We start from the raw sequence: 6,000 nt of genomic DNA on the forward strand, positions 1-6,000 counted from the left end.
CAGATGGGAGAATCTGTCCTCTCTAACTTGGCATTTCAACTGGTTACATATTTCCATCAATCCACCCATTTAAGGAAAACAAAGACTTGTGAGATTTTTGCCCACTATTTTGTCACACCAGGTCTAACAGCCTTGTGTGCAGATGAAAGCCACCAATGTGTAACCTGTACTAAGAATAACCAAGCCCCAAAGGAGACAGCACCTCCTGTAATACAATTTAAGGGGGCTGCTCCATTTGAACATCTAGAAGTGGACTTCAGTGAAGTAAAGCCATGCCAAGGATACAAGTTTTTGCTGGTGATGGAATGTACTTTTATAGGATAAGTAGAAGCTTACCCCATGAAGACTGAAAAAGTGAAGGAAGTGGCCCAGTTCTTGCTGAGAGAGATTGTTCCTATGTTTGGGTTCCCTCTGAGTGTAGCATCAGATAATGGGCCCACATTTGTGGCTGAGTTACTCCAATTGGTTTGCAAAGCAGTAAATATTAAACGGAAACTACATCTAGTGTATAGGCCACAAAATTCAGGAATGGTTGAGAAAATGAACCAGACCATTAAGGTGACTTTGGCAAAATTGGTGCAAGAAACTGACACCCCCTGGATAGACATGCTGTTTTAGTGTTAATGAGTATCAGAATGATCACCTCTCACCCGCTACCCACCCCATCACCAGTCGCATGGGTATTCTCCCTCCCTATGAGATAATGTTGTGGAGCCCTCCCCCACTTATTCAGGAAGTAAAGGTAAATTTATTACAAAGAGTAGGGATGGAAGGGATGGAAGTGTTGCAGCAGCTGTAACAGATGGGGAAGGTAATACATGATATCACCTGTTATGTTCAAGAATTCCCATTTCTTTAGATACTGCTGGAAGAAGCACAAGCTGGAATCAAGATTGCTAGGAGAAATATCAATAACCTCAGATATGCAGATGACACAACCCTTATAGCAGAAAGTGAAGAGGAACTAAAAAGCCTCTTGATCAAAGTGAAAGAGGAGAGTGAAAAAGTTGGCTTAAAGCTCAGCATTCAGAAAACTAAGATCTGGTCCCATGGCATCTGGTCCCATCACTTCATGGGAAATAGATGGGGAAACACTGGAAACAGTGTCAGACTTTATTTTTGGGGGCTCCAGAATCACCGCAGATGGTGACTGCAGCCATGAAATTAAAAGACGCTTATTCCCTGGAAGGAAGGTTATGACCAACCTAAATAGCATATTAAAAAGCAGAGACGTTACTTTGACAACAAAGGTCTGTCTGGTCAAGGCTATGGTTTTTCCAGTGGTCATGTATGGATGTGAGAGTTGGATTGTGAAGAAAGCTGAGTGCCGAAAAATTGATGCTTTTGAACTGTGGTGTTGGAGAAGACTCTTGAGAGTCCCTTGGACTGCAAGGACATCCAACCAGTCCATCCTAAAGGAGATCAGTCCTGGGTGTTCATTGGAAGTTGAAACTGAAACTCCAATACTTTGGCCACCTCATGCGAAGAGTTGACTCATTAGAAAAGACTGTGATGCTGGGAGGGATTGAAGGCAGGAGGAGAAGGGGACTACAGAGGATGAAATGGCTGGATGGCATCACTGACTCGATGGACACAAGTTGAGTAAACTCCAGGAGTTTGTGATGGACAGGAAGGCCTGGAGTGCTGCGATTCTTGGGGTCGCCAAGACTTGGATGCCACTGAGTGACTGAACTGAACTGAACTGATAAAGCCGTACTCACCAGGAGATTTAGTATGGGTAAAGGATTGGAAACGGCAGACATTATCCCCCACCTGGAAAGGGCCATACACTATTGTACTAACCACCCCCATTGTCTTCAGTGTCCTCCGAGGTGTGTTTTGTGACTCCAGATTTCACAACAGTAACAGCACCACATGAAGGAGTCCTTTGTTTAAAGAATTAATTTCAACCAGAGATGTCTGGTTAAAAATCAACAGGAGAGTAGAGGATGCTTCAACCCCATTATGATCAAAGGAAATTTGGAGGATGCCTTGGACCCCTTCATGTTAAAGTCTCCTAACAAACATCTCTGGAATGTCAAAAACCACTTCTGGGAGAACTATTTTATTCTCACTTGCAGGTTGGTCAATATGGGAGACTCCTCTTTTAAGCCAGAAAAAAAACAGAAAAACAAAAATCCTCTTAAGTATATATTTAAAGACAGGAAATTTGAAAAAAATAGGTGTCCTGAAAAAGAAATAAGTTAAATTATATTGTAACATGGTCTGGCTGTTATATAACTTGGTGGTGGGATAAAGAAAATGGCCTGAAAATGGATCCCTCTCACTGATTCCAAACTCGACCTCCCTGTGTCCACTTGTACCCTCTGATATGCAAGAAAAGGCAGAGGGTACAAGTACCTCATAGTGGAACTTCCTATTACCTAGGATCAGGAAAAATGTGCCCTGTTAGGGAAGTGCCAAATGGTAAAGGGACAATAAGAGTACATGTGCCCTTCACTTGAAACAGTTTAGCTCAATGGAAACAGATAGTGGGCTTCCTTGGTGGCTCGGTGGCAAAAAAATCTGTCAGCCAATGTAGGAGACATGGGTTCAATCCCTGGGTCAGGAAGATACCCTGGAGAAGGGAATGGCAATCCACTCCAGTATTCTTGCCTGGGAAATCCCATGGCCAGAGGAACCTGGCAGGTTACAGTCCACAGGGTCTCAAAGACTCAGACATAACTGAACAACAGAACAGGCAGACACGCAGCTGAAAAACAGGACTTGCACAAAAGTTAGGAAACGTTCCTTATGCTACAGGATGTTTTCCAATACTAAATTCTGGGGCTCACAGGTCATCTTCCTGCCTCCAGGCAGTAGCTGTCACAGCTTTATTGGTAGAACTTAACAAGCTTACCTTTGGGCAGCCACTGGAATTCCAGACCCCTCATCAAGTATAAGAGATTCTGGAGATCAAAGGCCACCATTGGATAGTTCGTCATATCCTCTGAAGTACTAAGCTTTGATCCTTGACTCCCCAGAGCTTTCCATACCCTCAAAACTTGTCATATCCTCAACTTGGCTATACCTTATTTGTAGTTCAGTTTCTCAGTCCTGTTTGTGGCTTTGTGACCCCATAAACCGCAGCACTCCAGGCTTCCCTGTTTTCCACAACACTAAATCTTTTAAAAAAATCTTCCAGCAATTTCACTGCCTACAGAACATAATTAAAGCATCTTATTGTTACTTAAGAGTTCCTCCTCTAAAACCCAGTGCAGCCTACATCTATATTATATTACCTCATGTTCTGGAATAACATTGTAAACCTAATAGCCAAAATCTGTGTGCTTAGGCCCATCTGACTCCTTAGGGGTCCATGCCACCTCTGTCCACCACCAGCCTCCTCTGTCCAGGGGATTTCACAGGCAAAAATATTGGAGTGGGTTGTTACTTCCTATTCCAGGAAATTGTCCCAACCCAGGGATGGAACCCTCATCTCTTGAACGTCCTGCATTGGCAGGTAACTCTATGTCACCTGGGAAAGGTAAATTCTATGTATTTCAGCCGGCAGTGTCTTGGCTTATGCTGATCTACAACTGTCAAACTTCTCTACCTGGGTAACTTATTTTCCAGCAAAACTCAACTAGGAGATTTTTTAAAAGGTAGTAACTGTCAACAAGTAACAAAAAAGTTCTAGAAATCTAATTTACAGTCTAATGAATATAAACAATTTTGTATTGGCAATCATCAAAGTTCCTAACAGACAATTTAATTAGAATGAATTACATAAGCAAAGAGGTGCTATTTGTTACTACAACTGCAGTCATTTCAGAATATGTAATTTAGTATGATGTTGCACGGCTTAATTTTACACATTATATGTCAAAGTTATTAAAAATTTTTTTAAAATCTTTATTTCTTTTAAAAAATTTTCTGATTTTCCCAGACCAAAAACTGTTCTACTCAGGCAGAGACACTCATATTACCTAAACATTTTTGTATGTATCAATAGCTTTTAACATTACTTACATATTTTTCATTTTGAGGCCATAAACACAATCGCAAAGCCAAGTTTGCATTTCCTGCCCAAAGAAATAGGTTCCTTTTTTAACCGGTTGAACCCAAGGGGATGGAATCTGAAGCTTTATATGAGGCACTGATAGGTGGAGCTGCAGAAGGGGTTGAGGCTCAAGAAACAGTGGAGGCTGAAGTAGTTCAGTTCAGTTCAGTCACTCAGTTGTGTCCAACTCTTTGCAACCCCATGAATTGCAGCATGCCAGGCCTCCCTGTCCATCACCAACTCCTGGAGTTTACCCAAACCCATGCCCACCGAGTTGGTGATGCCATCCAGCCACCTCATCCTCTGTCATCCCCTTCTCCCCTTGCCCCAATCCCTCCCAGTATCAAGGTCTTTTCCAATGAGTCAACTCTTCGCATGAGGTGACCAAAGTATTGGAGTTTCAACTTCAGCATCAGCCCTTCCAATGAACACCCAGGACTGATCTGCTTTAGGATGGACTGGTTGGATCTCCTTGCAGTCCAAGCAACTCTCAAGAGTCTTCTCTTGAGAAGACACAGTTCAAAAGCACCAATTCTTCAGCACTCAGCTTTATTCACAGTCCAACTCTCACATCCATACATGACCACTGGAAAAACCACAGCCTTGACCAGACAGACCTTTGTTGGCAAAGTAACGTCTCTGCTTTTTAATATGCTATCTAGGTTGGTCATAACTTTCCTTCCAGGGAGTAAGCGTCTTTTAACTTCATGGCTGCAATCACCATCTGCAGTGATTTTGGAGCCCCCCAAAATAAGGTATGACACTGTTTCCAATGTTTCCCCGTCTATTTCCCATGAGGTGATGGGACCAGATGCCATGATCTTAGTTTTTTGAATGTTGAGCTTTAAGCCAACTTTTTCACTTTCATCAAGAGGCTCTTTAGTTCCTCTTCACTTTCTGCCATAAGGGTGGTATCATCTGCATATCTGAGGTTATTGATATTTCTTCCTGCAATCTTGATTCCAGCTTGTGCTTCATCCAGTCCTGGCATTTCTCATGATGTACTCTGCATATAAGTTAAATAACCACGGTGACAATATACACCCTTGGAAGTAGTAGTACTGTGTAGTAAAAAGTGAACTGGCACTCGACTGATCAGTTTCGCGTGTTGGCCACAAGAGACCCACGACAGCATCAGAACAAATCACCAGTTAAGTGCTTGGTAGAGACAAATTAACTCCAGCGTGTGGACACAGCCGCATAGTAAATTTCCGGAAAGCCAGGTTCAATAGCTCTCCAGAAAGTGAACTGAGGGAAGAAGGCTTCAGACTTCCGCTTTTGCCGGCGCTTGCGCGCGGTCGTTTCCGCCGTTAGGCCCGCCTCTCGGCTTAGTGGTGCCGACGGAGGGGCATGGGTAAGGTGGCGGCGCTAGAGATGTTTCAGAAGACTCATAGGTAAGCTGACCTGGAGAAGTGATTTACGAGGGGGAAAAAAAAACAAAAACAGCTCACGCTGCCTGGGACAAACAAGCTGGCGCCTTCCTGGCACTATTATTGGCGTCCGTGGGCTCAGGAAGGCGAGAATCAGAACTGCGGGAATGAAGACTTAATGACTGAGGGTAGAAAGGCGAGACGGTCTTGTGACCAAAATACAAAAACCAAGATTCATTACCTAGTACTAGGGAGACTTTCCTGCACTTGACGCAGTGGAAAGGGGGCCTCCAGACAAAATTTCAGGTGTGACCAATGATGGTGTATGTTTCGTTTCCCAGCCACAAAAAACACAGAGCCGCCTTAAAGAAGGAAAAACGAAAGAAACGGCACCGGGAACTGGCTAGCCTGGGAGATTCAGGTAATGGACTCACTCATCTTGTTTTCTTTGTATAAACTTGTTGCCCATACTGCAGCAAAATTGAGGCCCCAGTGTCAAAAGAGAGGTGTGTATCTGATGAAGTGCAGGGCCTGGTTCTTGCGAAGTTATTTTATAGCCTTGTTAGAGAAAATACTAACGTTTTAAATAAGACAGAGAAAGGTATGGTGAATCACTACTATCTGTAA

General features: G+C 43.3%; 1 long non-coding RNA gene across 1 annotated transcript; it reads left to right on the top strand.

Moving 5' to 3' along the window:
• Positions 1-5,015: 5,015 nt before the first annotated feature.
• Positions 5,016-5,760, top strand: LOC139034169 (uncharacterized). Its single transcript, XR_011486597.1, has 2 exons — positions 5,016-5,397; positions 5,715-5,760. It is a non-coding gene; the product is annotated as an uncharacterized lncRNA (long non-coding RNA).
• Positions 5,761-6,000: the final 240 nt, after the last annotated feature.

This window comes from Odocoileus virginianus, unplaced genomic scaffold (assembly GCF_023699985.2).
Source record: "Odocoileus virginianus isolate 20LAN1187 ecotype Illinois unplaced genomic scaffold, Ovbor_1.2 Unplaced_Contig_32, whole genome shotgun sequence".
Lineage (NCBI taxonomy): Eukaryota > Metazoa > Chordata > Mammalia > Artiodactyla > Cervidae > Odocoileus > Odocoileus virginianus.